This window comes from Vombatus ursinus, unplaced genomic scaffold (assembly GCF_900497805.2).
Source record: "Vombatus ursinus unplaced genomic scaffold, bare-nosed wombat genome assembly UNPS02000582.1, whole genome shotgun sequence".
Lineage (NCBI taxonomy): Eukaryota > Metazoa > Chordata > Mammalia > Diprotodontia > Vombatidae > Vombatus > Vombatus ursinus.
This window is the reverse complement of record NW_020940360.1, coordinates 13717888-13739138: the sequence shown is the minus strand read 5'-3', so window position 1 is coordinate 13739138 and position 21251 is coordinate 13717888. Positions and strand designations below refer to the sequence as shown.

The window sequence follows — 21251 nt, the reverse complement described above, 5'->3', positions numbered from 1 at the left end:
GAAGTGAACAAAACCAGGAGGACGTTGTACACAGTAACAGCAACATTGTTCGATGAAGAACTATGAATGACTTAGCTATTTTCAGCAATACAATGATCTAAGACAATCCCAAAGGACTAATGATGAAACATACTAACCACCTCCAAAGAAAGAACTGATATTGTTTGAATACACACTGAAGTATACTATTTTTTCACTTTCTTTCATTCTTTTTCTTCTGAGTTTTCTTGCACAAAGTGACTAATGTGGAAATGGTTTACATAATTGTACATGTATAACCTATTTACCATCTCAAAGAGGGGGAGGGGAAAGAGGGAGGGATAGAATTTGGAACTCAAAACTTTAAAAAATGTTAAAAATTGTTTTAGCATGTAATTGGGGAAAATTATACATACATACATACATATACATGGATGTGTGTATATACTATATACACATATACATACACACACACACACACACACACACACACATATATATATATATATGTTATGCTTTTTGGAGGAGAAAATATTTAATAGACCTAACCTGCTGATAGAGTATTAAAATGATGTTATGAGGGGCCAGGAGATCTGGATCTTGCCAACCTTACATGATAATTGCTGAGTCTTTTGGAAATTGCAAGTCGAAGGTAAATAAGAAATACTGTTCAGCAGTCCCACAAAGAATCCTAAGGGAAGCATTATAAATATAATGGACTCTTTGAGTTTCTTATGTGTCTGCATGTTGATGTACATCTTGGAGTCTCATATAGTTTGGTGCTGAAGGAAGCAAAATGTTATTCCATATCCAATACACATATTGTACACTGAATACCTATGAGGGAGGAGATCCTGTTACCCATGTGGGGTGCTCTATACCCCTATCTCAATAATTATGGAGAGAGGAAAACTTCTTGATTGAATCAATCAATCAGAGGTATGAACTGAGTGTGTACAAGCCCTATTTCTATTGAATCAATCAGATCTAAGTTTTTAATCATTTAGAAAGAGTAAAGGTCATTGTATTAAATGAAATTATGTGTATTGGCACTGGTTGTGAAATCACAACCTGTGGGGCTTATATAAAAAGTAAATGGTTCTGAATTGAGTATTTGGCAGCTTAGTGAAGAGAGAGCAGTTCCAGCCAAGATACTGAGAAGGAATTGCTTGGGGGTGAGGGTAGGGAATGTGAAGATTTTCTATTATCTCCCACCTCCCTTGACCATAGGAAGGAAACCCTTGTGACCTTCAAAATATCTAGATTTTGGACTTCCCATCAGCATCCTAGCAATGTCGCTAGAAGAGCTAATGGCAATATCTGCATTGGGAGACAAGAACAAGCTAGGCACACAAAGGAAAGGCCACTTCAGGTCTGGAAAAGGAACGCAGTCAAAAGTTATACTACATCTAAGGGGCACTTCTTCAGGGTCTAATAAAAGAAAGAAAAGGAATGCCAGCAGAAGGACTTCCAGGAACTGTGAGCTACCCCCATTACTACATCATATGGCTTAAACTTGAGTCCACTTTTCCTTGGGCTCTATGGTATTTGTGAGTATGCCCTGACTGGGGACAGAGAGATGTTTTGTACCAATTGTACTCACAGTATATATGCTACCTTAGTAAATATCAATTTCTAGAAATCTAAATAAATCAGATTGATTAATTCAAGATCATTTGTTAATCATTGGGGGATGCATACCCATGGGGGCTCAAGAACTACAGTACTAGGTGCAGCTAGGTGGTGCAGTGGATAGAACACTGGCCCTGGAGTCAGGAGGACCTGAGTTCAAATCTGGCCTCAGACACTGGACACTTACTAGCCGTGTGACCCTGGGCAAATCACTTAACCCCATTGCCTAACCAAAAGAAGAAGAAAAAGAAAAAAGAACTATAATACTAGAAAACCACCCCTAGCCCTACAGGATCCCCTAGAAGAAGTAGCAGCTGTCCTCTGGGAACTCAATCTTCCAATTTAAGTGGGGACTGAGAGAGTAAACCCCAGAGCAAACTCCACATTTGGGGAGACTCTAGGCATGAAGCATACTTAAGCTTCATTTTAGAGATTTTTCCTAAAGGAATCCTGGTGGGATCAGCAATGAACCAGAGAGTGATTTTGACCCTTTATAGTCCAGGACCCTCAGGATTAAATTTGAGTTAATATGAGCCCAGAGTCTTTTGTGGGGTCCTCTAGACCACAAAGAATATGCCCTGAGGCACATCAATTCACGTTCTTTTTTCACTTTTGCTCACCCAGGAACCACACAATTCCCTCTCGCCCATGCCAACGCTGATATAAGCTTGTTCCCACAGCCTTCACTATTGCAGAGTAACAAACTTTGTAGTTTTCTCACAACGCTCACCAATACCAAGAACATAATTTAATTAGCCAGGTAGTCTGCTCATTTTGTTGCCATCAAGTCGCTCTCCACCCACTCCATCCTCCAAATGGAATAGCACAAAGCAACCTTCAGAACCAAAATTGTCCCAAGTGCATTTTAGGGGATTAATTTAACCCCATCAGAGCTCACTGAAGGTAATATGGTATCATCATTTGGCTACTGAAATTCAAGTCCTCGGGAAAGCAGGGGCAAAACTAACGAGGAGGAAGAGGAGAATACACACACACACCTAACCAGCTTTGGATACTCTAATATTTTTACCATAAAACAACTGGACATCTAGTTAACAGAAGATCAGTTGATTTCCGTTGCATACTATTTGCGTAAAGTAAAACTACATTGACAATACATATGTAGCCATATTTTCCCAAAGCCTAGATGTTCCTAGAGTAAAATAATGGGTTTCTTGGGAAGTTGTTTTAACTTTTTCAGACCTTCATAACTGTTTCATTCTCCAAAAGGATGAGCCAGTGGCCAGTGGCCTGAATGAGTGAATACCTCTTCCCAAAATGCTCAGCTTCTACTCCAAAAATAAGTAACCTAATCACTGGAGAAGACAACTCAATAACTTTCTTTGAACAATTAGCATGGATCAAGTCAATGCATACTATGGAAACCATTCCACTGTCAGCAGGGACAGGGCCAACAGTACCTATTAAAATGAGGTTATGAAACAAAAATTAGAGGAGCAATGATCAATATTCAAAGGGCAATAACTCAGCCATTTAAATAAATGCATGGGATTTGTTAAAATCATGAAATGGTGCTATTCCCCAGATCTGTTTTTCTTCTATCAACATGTAAATGATGATGTTAATAAGATTGAGTTAATGTTTGTAAGGCATTTTTAAAATATTCATTCATTTATTCAACCAATTTATCATCTTATTTTTATAAATTTGATATAGTTCTATGTTTGAGAAATGAGGTCTTTATCACAGAAGCTTGCTCAAAATTTTTTTCACAGTTACTATTGCTAACTGTATCTCCCTCCATCCTATCCCCCCAATTTATTCTCTCTCTCCTTTCACCCTGTCCCTCCTCAAAAGTGTTTTGTTTCTGACTACCCCTACCTGAAAGCCATGACCAAAAAAAAGAATCTAGACATCATCTTTCCAAAAATTATCAAGGAAAACTGTTCTGATATTCTAGAACCAAAGGGTAAAATAGAAATAGAAAGAATCCACCAATCATCTCCCGAAAAATATCCCAAAAAGAAAACTCCCAGGAATATTATAGCCAGATTCCTAGATCAAGGGGAAAATATTACAAGCAGCCAGAAAGAAACAATCTGCCCTCCCTTCTATCCCCCTCCTTCTTTTATCCCCTTCCCCTCCTACTTTCCTGTAGGGTGAGATAGATTTCTATACCCAGTTAAGTGCGTATGTTATTCCCTCTTTGAGCCAAAATGATGAGAGTAAGGTTCCCTCACTCCCCCTTGACCTTTCCCCTCTTTCCCTCCACTGTAAAAGCTTTTTCTTGTCTTATGTGAGATAATTTACCCCATTCTACCTGTCCCTTTCTCCTTCTCCCAGTACATTCCTCTCTCACCCCTTAATTTTATTTTTTAGTTATCATCCCTTCATATTCAACTCATTCTGTACCCTCTGTCTATATTTATTCCCTCCTACTACCCTAATAATAAGAAAGGTCTCATGAGTTACAAATATCATCTTTCTATGTAGGAATGTAAATAGTCCAACTTTAATAAATCCTTCATGATTTCTCTTTCCTATTTACCTTTACATGCTTCTCTTGAGTCTTGTATTTGAAAGTCAAATTTTCTACTTAGCTCCGGTTTTTTTCTCAAGAATGCATTAAATTCCTCTATGTCATTGAATGTCAATTTTCCCCCTTATTGATTATATTCAGTTTTGCTGGGTATGTGATTCTTGGTTGTAATCCTAGCTCCTTTGGTCTCAGGAGTATCATATTCTAAGCCCTGCGATCCCTTAATGTAAAAGCTGCTAAATCTTGTGTTATCCTGATTGTGTTTTCACAATACTTGAATTGTTTCTTTCCGGCTGCTTGTAATATTTTCTTGTGACCTGGGAATCTGGCTATAATATTCCTGGGGGTTTTCCTTGTGGGATCTTTTTCAGGAGGTGATTGGTGGATTCTTTCTATTTCTATTTTACCCTCTGGTTCTAGAATATCAGGGCAGTTTTCCTTGATAATTTTTGGAAAGATGAAGTCTAGATTCTTTTTTTGATCATGGCTTTCAGATAGTCCAATAATTTTTAAATTATCTCTCTTGGATCTATTTTCTAGGTCAGTTGTTTTTCCAGTGAGATACTCTACATTGTCTTCTATTTTTTCATTCTTTTGGTTTTGTTTTATAATTTCTTGATTTTTCATAGGGTCATTAGCTTCCATTTGCTCCATTCTAATTTTTAAGGAATTATTTTCTTTAGTGAGCTTTTGGACTTACTTTTCCATTTGGCCAATTCTGCTTTTGAAGGCATTCTTCTCCTTATTGGCTTTTTGGACTTCTTTTGCATATGTGTTATTCTATTTTTTCTCTCTTTTTCAAAAATCAATTTATTTTGAATTATCAACAATTACTTCCAAAAGCTTCTGAGCTTCAAATTTTTCTCCCTCCCCCTCTCCACCTCCCTCCACAAATTGGTGCACAATCTGATACAGGCTATACATTTACATTCCTATTAAACATATTTTCACATTAGTGATGTTGTAAGTAAGAATTAGGACCAATAGGAGGAACCAATAAAAGGAGGAAACAAAACACAACAGAAGAAAAAAAATAGCAAATAGTATGCTTCAATCTGCACTTAAACTCCATAGTTCTTTCATCTTTGTGGATAGCATTTTCCATCATGAGGACTTTGGAAATGTCTTAGATCCTTGTATTGCTGAGAAGGGTTAAGTCTATCAATATTAGTCACTGCCCAATGTGGCTGTTACTGTGTACAGCGTTCTCCTGGTTCTACTCACTTCACTCAGCATTAGACCACACAAGTCTTTCCAGGTTTTTCTGAAGTCAGCCTGTTCATCATTTCTTATAGCACAATAGTATTCCATTACATTCTTATACCTCAACTTTTTCAGCCATTCCCGAATTAATGAGCATCCTCTCAATTTCCAATTCTTTGCCACCACAAAAAGAACTGCTATAAATATTTTTGTACATGGGGGTCCTTTTCTCATTTGTATGATCTCTCTGGGAAACAGCCCTAGAAGTGCTATTGCTGGGTCAAAGGGTATGCACATTTTTATAGCCCTTTGGGCATAGTTCCAAACTGCTCTCTCAAATAGTTGGATTGTTTCATAATCCCACCAATAATGCATTAGTGTTCCAATTTTCCCACAGTTTCTCCATGGGTTAGTATATTTTTAAGGCATTCTTTTCTTCAATATTTTTTGGGTCTCCTTTACCAAGCTGTTGACTTGTCTTTCATGATTTTCTTGCATCACTCTCATTTCTCTTCCCAATTTTTCCTCTATTTGTCTTACTTGATTTTCAAAATCCTTTTTGAGCTCTTCCATGGCCTGAGACCAATTCATATTTTTCTTGGAGGCTTTGGATGTAGGAGCTTTGATGTTGTTGTCTTCTTCTGAGTGTATGTTTTGATCTTTCTTGTCACCAAAGTAAGTTTCTATAGGCTGAGTTTTTTTCCATTGTTTGCTCATTTCCCCAGCCAATTACCTGACTTTTTAAACTCTTTGTTAAGGTAGGGGTCTGCTTCCAGTGTGGAGGGCATAATGTCCCAAGCTTCAGGGATTTTGTGCAGCTGTTCTCAGAGCTACTTCTAGGGACCTGTAAGTTTTCAGTCCCTCCAAGGTGATATGATCTAAGGAGAGATAGTTTACTCCTCTTCTGGCCTGTGCTCTGGTCTGTGAGTGACCACAAGCACTCTTTTCTGCCCTGGAACTGTGAGGAGAGTTCCCTCTCCACTGCTGCCATAAGCTCTGCTACGCCAGTGTTCCTCCTCACCCCAGGACTGCCACCCAGGACTGTGACCCAGATCTAAGTATGGGCAAAGTAACAGAATCCTGCCTCAGTGCCAGCAAAGAGACCCCTGTAATCTCTTTCTGATCAGTTGTTTAATCCCCTTACCATCTGTGGGCTGACTGCTCAGGAAGCATCCACTGCTGCTGTCACTGCTCTGGAGCTGTGCTGGGGTCAAAGTTGGACTGCACTCCTCTCTCACCCTGGCCCAAAAGATGCTTCCTACTGAACTTCTAATTTGTCACCAGTGTTTGTGGGTCGAGAAGTCTGGAAACCACCAAGCTGCCACCAATTCAGTCCCCTGAGGTCTGCTCTGGGCTCGCTGGGGGATGGTTTGTGCTGGTGCTGTCTTTGCTGAACTGTGTTCCTCTCCTCTTCCAGCCAGGCACAACAGACCTTTCCTGTTGACCTTCCAGGTTGTCTTGGGCTGGAAATTTATTTCATTCTGTCTTTTTGTGGGTTCAGCTACCCTAGAATTTGTTTAGAGTTATTTAAAGGTATTTGGAGGGATTTGGGGGAGAACTCAAGTGAGTCCCTGCCTTTACTATGCCATCTTGGTTCCACCTCCCCAAGAGCTGTTTTTTAATGGAGGTTCCTTTCACAAACTTCCCTGCAATACATGGGCTACATAAGAAATAGCTACCCAAATGTTTATCTGTCTTCTTTTTTCACCCCCTCCTATTCTGGATCAACCAAAACCACCCTATGGTTTCATATACCCTGAAGCTACACTGTTCTAAGTGCTCCACCATTTACCTGGGTCAAATTCTTAGCAAGGGCTTAAGTGACAAAAACAGGAAGTCTGGGTTGAACAAATAGGACCAATCCCTGAACATTCCAGCTCCATTAACACACTCAAGATCCAGATCAACTAAGATAGACAATAGAAGTAAAGGACAGATCTTGGAAAAAGGAGAGAAGAAAACTGGAGAGGCGCAGAAGAGGAAAAAGAAAGTGAAGGAAGATCAGAAGAAAGAGGGGAAAAAAAGAAGAGGCCGAGTTTGCATTCTAGAGTATTTTCATGAACTCAGAAGGAATGGAATGAAATGATAATCCTTTAAAAATAGCTGAATGAATGCCACTTCATCCCATTACACTTCAAAAATTGATGCTACAAAAGTCAATCTAAAAGTACATTCTCTAGTCAATTTCCATATGCCCACTAATATGCCTTCTTTTAACAAAGTCACACAATCTGAAATCTAGTAAATAACCATTTATTTTTGGTCCATACAAAAAGGGTCTCTCGCTCCCTTTGAAGAGATGAGAAATAAAAACTTTGGTTCTATGTCAGCTATAAAGTTTTTAAATTTCTCATTTTAGGAAAATTCATATTGAGAATTTTCCCCCTTTCTAACATCAACTAGTTTTAATTATCATCCATCTGGTATCCAGACAAACTGTTGCTAAGACCACGAATTCACTTGGCAATGGCCACTTTTACCACTATCATCACTGAATTTCAGGGTTTCTCAGTATATGTGGACCATTATTGACATGGTCTCTGCAGCTAACCTTCATTGTTTACTTCAGGGTCCTGCAGTATAGGTTGGTCTTCCAAACTGTTTGTGACAAAGAGCTATATTTCTTGCCCTAAAAGCTTGAGATCATCAGAGGTGTGGCACTGATAGTGAAGTCTTTGAGTCAGGGATGGTAGGGTGAACATTTAACAGCAAAGTTACCAAACAGAGGTAGGACTAGAAGACCACTGATGGCTGCTTTCTCCTCCCCATTGGAAATGTGGGCAAACCACAAGGAAGGAGATATAGAAGCATTAACCAGTTTGAAGAGCTACCAATATTCCGCAATGGGGGTGTGTGTGTGTGTGTGTGTGTGTGTGTGTGTGTGATAGAGAGAGAGACAGAGACAGAGACAGAGACGGAAACAGAGAGACTGAAAGAGAGAGAGAGTTATTCACCAAGATAAAATTATCTGGACTGCATTTTCCAGAAGAATATGCAGGTGCCTGCTATGATATGCACTGTGCCTGCATACTCTTGATGAGGTAAAGAGTGCTGCCAGGATAGGAAGGATTTTTTGTTTTTGTCTTTTTAAGGCTATAGGTGTTGCGGGGAAAGAGTTGGTGGCAGAAATCCAGGCATTAGGAGGAGACAAAGAGAATGACATGGTTGTCATTGAACTGACCATAGTATTCTATAGTTCTGCCATCTTGTATGAAGAATGATGAAGGCTATAAGATCTGGGGGAAAAGGCTTGAATTTATTTTGTTCCCAAGACATTAGCACCCTCTATGCTGAGAGAAGTCAACATTCTCTAGTTGGAACAAGATTAGAAGGGAAGTGGTTAAATAGAATAGCTTCAGACTCTAATCTTCAACACTAGTGCCATGAATAATTTCACTGCATCCCTCTCCCAAAATGTTGGGCTACCAAGGAATTAATTGGTGGTTTTAGGCAAAAAAAGAGCTAAGAACTTAGGAAGCTACAAAAAATTATGTTATTGGCATGTGCCTGAGCCCACAGTCTTATAAGCATAGGTGAACCAGAAAAGGGAATGGACCTGCTCCATCATCATGCCAGAGAACTTCAGTCCAGGGCACCAGCAGGGAACACAGGCTACTACCATAAAAGACCAAAACTTTGAGGACAGTTTGAATCACATGGTCAATTTCCCTAGCATTCTCTTTATTATTACTCATTTATATAGTGCTTTAAGATTTACAAAGCATTTTCACCATAGCAATGCTATGAGATATATAGAGAAAATATTATTAACTCCATTTTACAGATGAAGAAACTGAGATTCATAACAGTTAAGTGGCTTCCTATGGTCACATAGTGAGTGTCAGAGTCAACATTTGAACCCAGGATTCTTTTTTTTTTTTTTTTGCTAGGCAATGGGGTTAAGTGACTTACCCAGGGTCACACAACTAGTGAGTGTTATGTGTCCAAGGCTGGATTTGAACTCAGGTCCTCCTGACTTCAGGGCCAGTGCTCTATCCACTGTGCCACCTAGCTGCCCCCCAGGATTCCTGATATCAAATCCAGTGCTCTTTCTATTATGACATGCCAGCTCTAATCTCAACTAAGTCTATCCTAACCTTCTGGCTTCAATCTCCCCTCCTGAAACTGGTTTCACACTGGTTTCCCTCATCTCAGTTCACTGGATTTTTGGAACTCCAAAGGAGCTCTTAGGCCAACCCCACACTGACCTTTTGGTTTATGCTTACTTGACTCTTGAGTTGGACTCCATCATTCCTCCTAGGCTGGGGTTACCCTTCCCTTGCCCCAGTGTTTACCTAATAATTGGCCAGTATTTACCAGCCCTTCCCTAGATAGTATCTGACATCATGAAGTGAATTCCACAGATGAAGTTTCCTTTCTTATTTATCCCCTCCTTTCACACACAGAAAATACATAGGCTTAAAGAAAAGATACACCAAGAGAGGGAATGAGTGACTTGGCTTAAGGAGGAAATAACATATACACTCAATTGGGTATGGAAATCTATCTTACCCTATAGGAAAATAGGGGGGAAGGAGATAAGTGAGGGGGGGATAAGAGAAGGGAGGGCAGATTAGGGGAGGGGGTAATCAGAAACAACCACTTTTGAGGAGGGACAGGGTCAAAGGAGAGAACAGAATAAATGGGGGGCGGGATAGGATGGAGGGAAATATCATTAGTCTTTCACAACATGACTATTATGGAAGTGTTTTGCATGACTACACATGTATAACCTACATCAAATTGCTTGCCTTCTCAATGAGGGTGGGTGGGAAGGAGGGGAGAGAATTTGGAACTCAAAGTTTTGAAAACAAATGTTAAAAACTGTTTTTACATGCAACTGGGAAATAAAATACACAGGCAATGGGATATAGAAATCTATCTTACCCTACAGGAAAATAGAAGGGGAAGGGGATAAGAAAAGGGGGGTGTGTAATAGAAGGGAGGGCAGATTGGGGGAAGGTGTAATCAGAATACTCTCTGTCTTGGGGAAGGAGGAGGGGAGGGATGGGGAGAAAATTTGAAAATCAAAATCTTGTGGAAGTGAATGTTGAAAACTAAAACTAAATAAATAAAATTAAAAATTAAATAAAATAAATAAATTAAATAAATTAAAAAAGAAAAGAGACACCAAGAACTAATTTATCCAAAATCCAAAATGTATTTTAAAGTGTTTGTTGTGTGTTCAGTCTTATGAATCTGGATTACAACATAGAGGTCATCTAGTCTAACCCTCTGATTTTATAGATGAGAAAACAAAGGCCCAGAGAGGATAAGTGATTTGCCTAACATCACAGAGGTAGTGAGTGGCAGAGCTGGGATCAGGTAAAGGTTAAAGAAGAAGAAATTGTCTTTGAATTTCAGCTCAATTAAATTCACCAACCATTGATTGTTTATCACATGGTACTATGCTAGATGTTGTGAAGGAAGGAGGTCCTAAGATGACAGACTGGTCAGGAAGTAATAGGGATAGTACTAGAGAGGAAGATAAATACCCTGTCATCCAACAGTGGAACTTGGTAAAAAGGAGAACTGGAAAGAAAAGAATTTGTCAGTTTTTGTCCACCTCTGTCCAGACAGGTTATCTCAATAAGCTAAAACCCAATCCGCTGGGATGTAACATAGAATTAATGCAAAAACATTTCTTTAGAAGTCTGTATCATACCTTTGAGTGTAGTCAAACATGAGTCAGTTCATCAGATCTTGGAACAGAGGTGACTATGCTGAGTACCAGCCTTGAGGCACGCCTTGTAACTCCATACCACCAATATGCCACTACCTTTTCCAGCTTTCAAAAAAGAGTATAAAGGACAGTCATCTTTCAAAGTATCTGGTCCATAGTGATAGTAGCATTCAGTAAGACTGTTCATTCTAAGGGGGCTACAGTTTAATCACAACAAATGTTGTCCTCCTCCATCCATCCTTGAGTTAACTGAAGACCTAATTCAAGCCCTGACATGTATTAACGGGATTCACATGTTCTTCTAACAATTAAAATGCAGTGTGGTGAGTTCTCTCATAGATAGGGCTGTGAAAACTATGTCTAGCACATGACCCAGTGGAAAGATCATTTCTCAGAAAAAGCTTATGGGTCATGCTTGGCCCAAATCTTTCATCATTTGCACAAGCAGTTGCCACTGGCTTCAGGATGTGTTACACACAAGTGGTGACATGACAGCCAGGTTGGCTGAAAAAGAGTTGTTGACAGCGTTCAGGGTAGATTCCTTTGGATAATAATGTATCAAAAAAAAAAGACCTTTAAAAAATATATTGGGAAATCTGAGTACAGTCATTGGTTATATTAAATAAAACTTTTGCCGTTAGCTACTTCTGAAAGGATGTAGTATGGATCCAGGAAATTAATTCACCTAGAAATAGGTTCTTATAAGAGTTTTTAAAAATCCCAAACTTCTAACTGGGATTTCTTTTCAAATTGTTACTTAAGAATTGTCTGACTAATTCAGGATCCAACAACATTTATTCAAATTTTCAATAAGTAACAAGTGGTTATGGTTGTTACTATAGAGGGTATAATTGGCTAGGGGCAGCTAGGTCCTACCAAAGTAGAAAGAGTACAAGGCCTGGAGTCAGGAAGATTCATTTTCCTGAGTTCAAATCCAGCCTCAGACACTTCCTAGTTGTGTGACCACGGCCAAATCACTTTATCCTGTTTGCCTCAGTTCCTCATCTGTAAAATAAGGTGGAGAAGGAAATGGAAAGCCATTCCAGTATCTTTGCAAAGAAAATCCCAAATGGGGTCACAGAATCAGACAGGACTGAAACAATTGAATAATTGGCTAGATAGTACTCATCATCAACCTAATCCCTTTGTTTTGGGAGATTTAATCAGTCATATCTTGCTACAGTAATAAGCTGATTTTTTAAGGTACAGAAAATAGAATGGACTCTTAGGTTCACCTGGTTCCCTCTTTGCCTGTTTTATGAAATTTATATCAAACGAAAAGTTAGGAAGTACAACCACAAAAGCTCAGTCTCCAGCTAAAAAAATTCCTAACATTTAGGAAGAGCTTTGGCTCTCTGAAGTAATTTAAATTTTTGTTTATCTCTAACTCCTGACTGCTTTATGTTTCAGACAAAAATCAGTATACAAAAACCATTTAGGTAAAGGAATTAAATTTAAAAGCATTTACTAAGTACCAATGCACCATTCACTGTGTTAGGTTCTTTATAAATATCATCTCAGTTGAACCTCGAACAACCTGGGGAGGTAAGTGCTATTATCATTCCCATTTTACAAATGAGGAAATTGAGATTGTCAGAGGTTGGCTGACATGCCTAGGATCAACACAGTTATTGTCTGTGGTCAGATTTTAATCCAGGTCTTCCTGTTCCAAATTCAGGGCTCTGTCCCCTGCCCCACCTAGCTGCCTCTATACAGAACATAACTATAGTATCAGTTACTGTAATGGAGGTTTTGGGAACTTCTATAACTGCTTGAAGAGCAGTAAATAAAATAAAATAAAACCGCACTCGACTTTTCTGAGTTGATATGTCTACAGAGACGCAATGATCCTCTTTATCTCTCCCTTCTTTGCTATATAGCTCAGCCCTGCTTTCATTTTCTATTTCAGTTTCTCCTTCTGCCTTGTTGTCTCTAGACTGCCTTTTCCTTCTGGCTCATCTCATTAAGTCCTGGATGAGCCTGAGAAGGCTGATCTCATTGTTTCTGCTACTTAGCTCTTGAGGTTCTTTTTCCTTCTAGTCTCCTCACAGATCATATATGCCCCTTTAAGAACACCTGTGCATGATTCAAGTTCATCTTCTGGCTCCAAGATTATTATAGCTACAAACTGCTCTCAGGGCTGAGAGGAAATGCTTGTCTCTCTGAAACATAAATCCCAGAATGCCAGTCATTTCTCAAACTTCTATTTCACTTAAATCATAGGATCTTTATTCAAAACCTTTTTTGAGGAGGGGGTAGGAGAGCAAAATGAGATGGAGAGGAGGAATGATCTCCCAAGTTAGCTGAGATGAAGTACACTCAGAGCTTATCAAGCACAAAGTCCCTTCATACCCATGTATTCAAAGTGTACCTAGCTTGGTAGGACTTAACAGATCTTGCACTATCCACCTTATCTTTGGAGAACCCAGTCACCTCCATACTACAGAGAAACATCAGTGTGGGACTTTGGTGGAGACTTGCACAGATCATATGAATGATATTTGCTTTAATTTTTCCTCTTAGAGATCTAGTTTCAGGCTTTACAATAAGAATGGCTCCATTCATTAAGTATTGTTTCCAAAATAATTTCATTTTTAGTCATTTCAATGCTCCAGAGGACAAAATGGGATAAGATTTGGAAGAAATGGATGGTTTGGAGAATGCTACATTTCTCTGAGAAATGTAGTTATGGGGAGATTAAGGGTACACTGAATAAAATACGGCACCAAAGCTTCAAGTTTTGCTACTAATTGATAAGTATAAAAAGGTAAAAATTTGGGCTAGATAGAGGGAGACTAGTGATCTTGCTTCCTTAGTTTAGCTTTTGTTCTGCCTCAAATTCATATGTAGCTAAGCCAGAGAGAATCTTAGGAATTTGTCTGAATTATCTAAACCCTAAGCCATATAGTTATGTATAATAGGAGACTCTGAATAGTAGTTCAGTCGTAGGAATTCACAGAGACACAGGATCATAGATTTAGAGGATGGGACCTTAGAGGCTGTTGAATCCAACCTCTTTAGTTTATTTATAAGAAAATTGAGGCGAAGAGAGTTCAAATTACTTGCCCAGAGTCAAAAAACTAGCAAATATCTAAAAAGAAATTTGAATTCAGATCTTTCTGACCCTAAGTTCAATGTTATATTTACTGTGCCTTGTTGTGAAAGATAGGTTAAGACTGGGGTTACTGATGGGTGTCCTTAATGAAGTATAGAGTTGGTCGGCCAATCCTTTTTCCTCCCTCCTTTCTGCTGGATAGGGGCAAAGATGAATTCTTCCCAGACCTTTTCTATATCCTGTCTGGAAGGAGGAGGGGTAGGGCAAGATTTAGGATGTAGAAATCTTTTCTCTTCTCACCATCTTCTACTGCTTCTCACCTTTCTCCCTGAGATTTAATTAGCCCCACACTGTTACAACAGTTAAATAATTTTTGTAGCCTACTGGCTCTCAGGTTCAAGTGATCTCCTCCTCTACTGTCTTATGGAGTTTAGAGCAAATCAAAAGTTAGTAGTACAATGACAATAGCTCAGAGTCCACAGGTAAGAAAACTCCTAACATCGAGGTCCTAATTTAATTATTTCTAATCTTTAGTTAACACGTGGCCTCTTTATGTTTGGTGCAAAAATCAGCATGTAGTAAACATTTAAGTTACAAGAAGCAAGCAGAATGTCACAGTATCTTTCATTGGACTTGTATGGGGAAAAAGCTTTTTGGAAACTATTTTTGGAATTTCCCTACATCTTTGAAGAGGTGGGTATAACCAGAAGCTTTAACCTGACTCCCTGCTGCAAGACCCTAGGGAGGGGGGAGGGGGACACAATGGCCCTTCTTCATCTACCATAGCTCCATCCTCCCTTTAATCTCTCTTTCACCTGTTGCCGTATACTATTGATTCTTCCTGTTTCACTTCTTTTAAATCCTAGGTAGGCCTTGGGACACTGTCTCCCTACTACGGCTCAGGTCTTTTTACGTCTCCATCTAATCTAAGCTTGGGGGTACTCTACTTGGATTTTGTTTGCTGAGTATGGTGGCCATGACTAAGGAACTCTCAGTCTGTCCTTTCTAGGGCAAGCTTTTAGCCACTAGCCAACAGAGATAGCCAAGCTGGCCCTGAAGAAATTAACATACCAGTACAAACTACAAGACCAGAAGAGCAATGTGCCTAATGAGGAACAGGCTGAGCAAAGATCCTGTAGCCAGAAAGAAACACGTCTATCCAGCAAGTCCAGTAAAGTCTGCAAAATGCTATGGAAGAAGTGGGTATAGTTACAGCAATGTGATGATATCATCAGAAGATATCAGGGATCCTGCATCATTGATGGTATAACAATGACATTGAACACTAATACAGTATTTTAAGATTTGCAAAGCACTTTGCTTATGTTATTTCATTTGAGCCCTACAATAAACCTATAGGGTAGACACTATAATTATCTCCATTTTATAGATGAGGAAACTGAAGCTGAGAAAGGTTAAATGACTTCTATAGGGTCACACAGCTAGCAAGTTTCAGGAGGAGGATTGGAACTCAGGTCTTCCTGACTCTAAATCCAGTGCTTTGTCCAATATACCATCTTGCTGGCCTTCTACAAGTATTTCCCATATGTGGGACTTTCATTTGTAATCCTACGCATGCTCACTCATTTAACTGGTAGTACGTATATTTGTGAAAGAGAGTACATAAGGTTTAAGGAGGGAATGTTCTATTGCAAATCTTACTAGGTTATTTCATCAAATGCTCTTACTTTAAACTAACTGTGTCCTCTAGACAAGTAAAGCAAATGTAAGTGAATTGGTAGGGAGCTTGTGAGCTATCCTTTTGAGTGAACTTGGACCCACAGAGTTGTACTTGGGTCACGCCTGGGTGTGAAAGAGGGGTGCTACAAGTATTACATAGGCAAAGAAGCGGCTGTATTTAGGGGCTACCAAGACTAAGTATAGATATCAATGCAGTGGTTAATTCAGGAGTCCTACAATGGACACCAGGCTAAAAATTTCAAAATCTAGTTATCCAAGATTATATCAATGAAGATTTCATTGAAGTGGTCGAGTCAGGAGTCCTATAAAGAACTCCAGGCTGAAAGTTTCAAAGTCAAGTCATGTAAGATTGCATGCAATGTAAAGCATCTCCTCTTTCTGGGGCAAGCAGGAACTCCAACACCACTAAACAGAGCTATATGAATTTACTCAAGCTTTCAAGAGGATTTTCTGTGTAAATAGTCAAATATGGATATTACTGAGTTAGGATACATACTTTAAGAAATTTACTTTAGGAATAAGATTTAAAATGTAGCTGTGTTCATATTGAATGCAATAATCAATATTGAGGGAGCAGATGAGGGGTCAGGGTAAGGATCAAAGGAAAATTCTGAAGAATTTGCCAACAGTGAAAAATCCTAGATCACATTGGGTATCAATACTATGACTAGGTCAGAATCCCTTTCTTTTGCATATAACGAAGCAACCTCTTTGATCCCTTCTACCTAAGAGATTGGACTTCTGATTCTAAATTCCGTTCTCTATCTACAATATCACAAAAGCAACATATTTGAGGAAGTGTGGAAAGAGACCTGTACTGTGAATCTGGGAACATATATCTGAGTCCTGGCGCTGCCACTGGAAAATGGTGTGGCCTTGGCCAAAACACTTCCTCTCTTTGGACCTCAGTTTCCTCACCTGTAAAATGAAAGCAGTGGACTAGATGACCTTCAGTTCTTTGATTTTGAGGCAACAAGGTATTCCCTATCATAACATCCTCCAAGCTTAGGGTGGCCTATTTCTTAGGACATCCATGCATTTTAAGTGGAAACATCCTAGACAAAGCCTTTTATTCAATTGGAAAGGATATTTTAAAATTACATCCTTATTTGAAGGATGTTAAATGCAACTTTTTGGTAGATACTTTAAAAATTCCCCATATACTATTTCACTGTTTCCTCAGCATATATTGGTACCTATTTAATATGGGAATTTATGTTTCTTCTCTATCCAGTGTGAGCCAAAGTTTTATAAAATTCATTAAAAATCAATACCACATACAGAATACTACATGTACACAAGGGGGCAAAGTTACTGCTGTTTAGGGAAACGCTGAATTTCCTGGCTTTGGCAGGGTAAAGTTGCAGCCATGAATCCTGTACTAACATAACCTTATTTTATTGCAAATTTATTTTCATTTTGAGTCCTAATTACCCCCTTTAAAATCTTAAACCACCATCAAGTTTTGCTCTGGCACTGGAGCACCAAAAACACTTGGAAGTCAAATTACACCACCCTGGCAACCACCAGCCATGAAAGGAATGGAAAAACCTACTGGATACACTTTTTTGCGATGAAGTAGAGGCTGGTGCTGAGGAAGTTTGAAGTAGAAAGGTAAGATTTAATTTATTCTCTTCATCTAGCCCACGTCTCATCAAAAAATCCTGGAGTTGGGGAGTCTCAGATTAGTTTGAGTGATACTCAGTTACTCTCTGAGGGACACTAAATTTAAAAAAAAAAGAGAAAGAAAAAAAGAAGTGATTGCATCTGGGACAACCTGAGCCCCAGCTTGGAGTCATTTCTCTTTACAGACTGCAAACGTTAAAAGGTCCTCAGCTGGGAGCCCGAGGCTCCCGAGTAAATGGGTTTACCCTGGTGGCACTGGGACAGATCAGCAGTATGCTGCCACACTGGTACTGTGCAGCATCTTTCTTCCTCATCCAGGTACCTCTTGGCAAGGTCAAGTTCCTTGTCATCTCTCCTTTCCCCCCATCCCAATGCTCTGCAGGGAACGCTTTGGGATCTCTTTTGCACACACATGCAGGAATGAACCTACAGAAACCCAGACACCCACTCGTCGTCCTTCCTCCCTCACCCCCAATCCCGCGGGCCAAAGCTATTTCGGAGCCCCAGCATAACCCTGGGCAGCCCGCGGACCAGGCTAGTGCAGAGCTCTCCAAGCACTCGTGAAAACCCGCGCGAGCAGGACAAAGCACGAGCTGGCGCGAGCAATAGGGCGGCCGCTGCACGCGGGGAAGGAAAGCAGCAGCGGGCGGCCGCGGCAGCAGGCGGCGCCTTGAAGCGCGCGCCACCTCGGGCGAGCCAGCGGAGTGCGCGCGCCCTGGCCCCCCCTCCCCCTTCGCCAAGGCTCCCTCCCTCTCCTCCCCTCCCCTCTTCCCCCCCCGCCTCCCCCCGCGCCCGAACCCCGAGCGCTATTCGCGGAGCGGCTTACGCTAGTTTCTGAGCGTACGGTACCCCAGTGGCTGGAGAGGCTGCGCTACCCGAATCCCGTAAAGTTATTGTGAATGGGGAGTGAGGTGACGTCAGCCCCCGAATGTCAACAATGTAGCGATTGAGAGTGTGGGCGTTCCGTAGAGAGAGCGCGAGCCAGGGAGAGCGAGTAACAAACAGAACCGAGGAGCAGCCGCCTGAGCCGCCGCCGCCGGAGCAGCAGCAGCAACAGCAGCAGCAGCAGCAGCAGCAGCCGCCGCCGCCGTCGCCGTCGCCGCGCACGCCGGGGCTGCGAGAACCGCCGCCGCCGCCGCAGCAGCAGCAGCCGCCGCCGGACTACCAAGCTTACAACCGCCACTGCCTCCTGCAAACAGCAGCATTGAACAGTATAAGCCCACGGCGGAGCTCGATCCGTGCGTGACACCAATTCTTCCCCGCCAGCCAAACACCCCCACCCCCACCCCCCCCCTCGGCCCCCTGCAGCCGCCTACCTCCTCCACCCGCTCTCTCGCCTCTCCCTCGCCCCTTCCCTTGTTACATTCCCCCCACCCCCTCCCTTTCCCTACGGACTTGGGGGGGCTGGGAACGAGCTGCCATGTGATGCCTGTCTGGCCGGGTTTCACTCGGTAACCCCCGAACCGAAAGCCACACACCGGCTGGCCGGCCGAAGCCGGGGTCGGGGGGTGGGCGGGGGGTGCTTGCAAGCCTGAAGACGGGGAGAGAGAGAGAGGGGCAAAGACGCAAAGTTCCTGGAAAAGGTGAGTCCTCTTTTTCTCTTTGCAAGCTTGCCTTTTCCCAGGCGCTTTGATGACGGGGGAAGTTTTCGGCGTGGCTGACCTTAGGGGAGGGGACAGGCCCTTTCCAAAGTGGGAAAAGGGACACTGGAGGAGAGGGTGGGGGACGGAGAAAGGGTGGAATGGTGAAGGGACGGGAGCTGGAGAGAACTGTGTGGTTCTGGGGGAAAAGAAAGGGGAGGGCGAGGCGAAGAGAGGCAGGCGTAACTGGAGTGGGAAAGGAAAAATCTCTTAGGGTCCGTCCGGCTCGCGGAGTGTGCAGCGAGCGATTCTTTGCAGAGCACCCTCCTCTTCGGCTTTTATGACATTTTCTGGGAATGGGGAAGGAAATGGGAGGTCTTCCCCCACGGACACTGGACGTGTGTGTGTGTGTGTGTGTGTGTGTGTGTGTGTGTGTGGAATCGCCTTGTCGTTTGCAGTAGGGGAAAATCTGTATTATATTCCGCATGTGTCTATGGGTGTTTTGGAACAGCAGGGGAGGAGGAGCGGAGGGTAATAAGTCAGGCGTGCGGGAGGGTTTGGGGAGGTGTTGGGGAGAGAGGTTTTTGTTTTGTGCCAGCCGAGCAAAGCAGCTGTCAGATCTGCAGGCCTTTTAACCCGAACTGGGGGCGGTAGAATGGAGTGGCCAACCACCGCCACACCACCACCCCTCCATCCCTTTACCCGGTCCTCTTCTTTCTCCCTTCCCCAGCCTCCACCTTCCCCTTTCCTTTCGCTGCGCTTTAGCCCAAGGCTCGAAGTCCGCTGGCCAAGACTTGGCCCCCTCCGAGCAGTTTTCGCGTCAGCTGTCATCTATCTGCTGCCGCCGCCGGTCAGCTTGGACTCCAGCCGCCGCAGGCGTGGGGAGAATGCGCAAGTTCGGTGTTGTGGAGGGAGGGAAGATTAGAGCTACCCGCAGCAAATTCTGGCCCGCGGGGGGAAGCAGGGGTGGGGGATGGAGCGAGAGTCCCCAAATTAGTCTGGGAGAGAATACGGTTTGTGAGAGACTGTACGTTTGGCATCTCAGCTGGAGTGAGCTCCTTTTAAACATTCTCCTGCAAAGTGTCATTACTCCCTCGCCTAGCTCCGCTCTGCTTCCCGCCCCGAAATCCTAAGCTTCGCCCTGCTGCAGAAGAATTTTTATTAAAGATTTACGCCGCCCACCCGCAAGCCAGGGAATTGTCAATCAAAAGTGTTCTGGATCCCTCAGCGTGCCTTTCTCCCCCACCCCTCCCCACCCCTCCCCACCCCTGCTCCAGCCTCGGGTGAGTCTGAGACTCTGGCCGGAGTCGGCAGTGGAGGCTGGAGTTTGAAAGGAGATGCTGTCTTTTGTAATTCACAAGCCACCCTCCCGGCACATAACCTTTGGAGAGGGAAAACAAATGAGCATCTTTGTGACCTCTGTCTAGCTCGGAATTCGAACCTTACCTTCCCAAGGAAGGAAGTGCTGACTCGTGTAGTAAGAGAGCATTCGCTCATGTTGGGTGGTGGTGTGTTTACGTTCCCTTATTGTAAGTGATGTTTGGTGTCTTGCACTTAGTCGTCTTTTAGACGGATTTTACAACTTGGGTGAAGTTACGGTGGCTTGAGATACTTGGGTGACTTTTAGTTTCTTTGCTGGGCATTCGAAAATCCAGCCTGCCATCCAGCCCTTTCCAGACTGGTGGTGTGCCAAGGGTAGAACCATCTATTAAATGGTCCATCACGGAAAACCTCAGATCGGAACAGTGCTCCGTGGTTAGAATTGCATTTCTTAGACATCACCTTTGGTGATGAATTTTTCACGCTCTGTGTAAATTTCATCTGTTGAGTGTATTTAACTAAAAAGGATAATTACTTCAAATAAAAATCCTTTCCTGCCTAGTGGGAACCCTGGTGAAGATGATGCTTAATGAGATATTTTGCTTTTGTCTGTTTAGAGTAAAATTAGAGATGTTAACTCTGATAACGATTTTCTCAGATCATTAAAATGTAACATGTAGGAAAGGCAGTTTGCTGCAGAGGCTCTGGCTGTCATGAAAGAAACTAAGTGTGAAATCATGCTTCTTTCCTTTTGTGGAACAGGCTATTTTTGTAATCCAAAGGGTGTCTTTCTTAAAAATGCTTTGGTTATTGTGAGATCACCCTACTCTGATACAGAAATACTGGCAGTTCTGGAGTAAACTGCATTTTTTCATTCTTTCAGGTAATAATAAATGTGAGTCAAAAATGACATCTTGCTAGAATCAGTCTTTAGTATGTAAGAAAGATTGCTAAATTACAGTGTTGTTATTC

At 41.9% G+C, this 21251-nt stretch overlaps 1 protein-coding gene across 2 annotated transcripts in view; it reads left to right on the top strand.

Moving 5' to 3' along the window:
* Positions 1-18719: 18719 nt before the first annotated feature.
* BACH2 (BTB domain and CNC homolog 2) overlaps positions 18720-21251 on the top strand; it is a 407704-nt gene continuing 405172 nt past the window's right edge. For both annotated transcript variants that reach the window (XM_027856822.1, XM_027856841.1), the window contains exon 1: positions 18720-18962. The gene's annotated coding sequence lies outside the window, so the exon portion shown is untranslated. The remainder of the gene's footprint in view (positions 18963-21251) is intronic.